This window comes from Magallana gigas, chromosome 4, assembly GCF_963853765.1.
Source record: "Magallana gigas chromosome 4, xbMagGiga1.1, whole genome shotgun sequence".
In the NCBI taxonomy this organism is placed as follows: domain Eukaryota; kingdom Metazoa; phylum Mollusca; class Bivalvia; order Ostreida; family Ostreidae; genus Magallana; species Magallana gigas.
The window spans coordinates 56,508,341-56,508,895 of NC_088856.1; positions in this window are offsets into that span (position 1 = coordinate 56,508,341).

Consider the following 555-nt stretch of genomic DNA (forward strand, 5'->3'; position numbering starts at 1 on the left):
TGAGTTTCAATCAGCACGGGGGGGGGGGGGGGGTCCTGTCCTCAAGCTCCTGAGAGGTTTAAGTTCCTGAATGTTTCTTTTTATTTATAATTATATGTATTAGAAGGCTTTTTCTCTGTTTTTATCTTAAATTAGAACTTAACGATACATATTTCGGTCGATAAGTTGTAAAATGGTTTAAAGTAAACTACCTTAAACCAATTTTATTGTCTAAAATTAATGAGTATTGAATTCATGGCTAATAATTCATTTTTTTCAATAAGTTGTAGATAAAAACAGTCTTTTGATCTTTGAAAAGACATCGAATTGTAAAAAATTCAAACATAACGGCAGTCGAATTGATACGTTTTTGACGTTGGTTTAACAGTGACGTAGGTAACACTCTTTATACGAAATTAATTTTTTTTGGCCAATCAGAAATCGCGTTACAAGCAGAATTAAATTTTTGATTAAGAAATAAACAACAAGTTACATTCCACTTATTTTTTGCATGAAAACAATTACAGTAAAGTGTGTTGAAAGTTACGGCAGAAATTACGCCTAAACACACAGGGT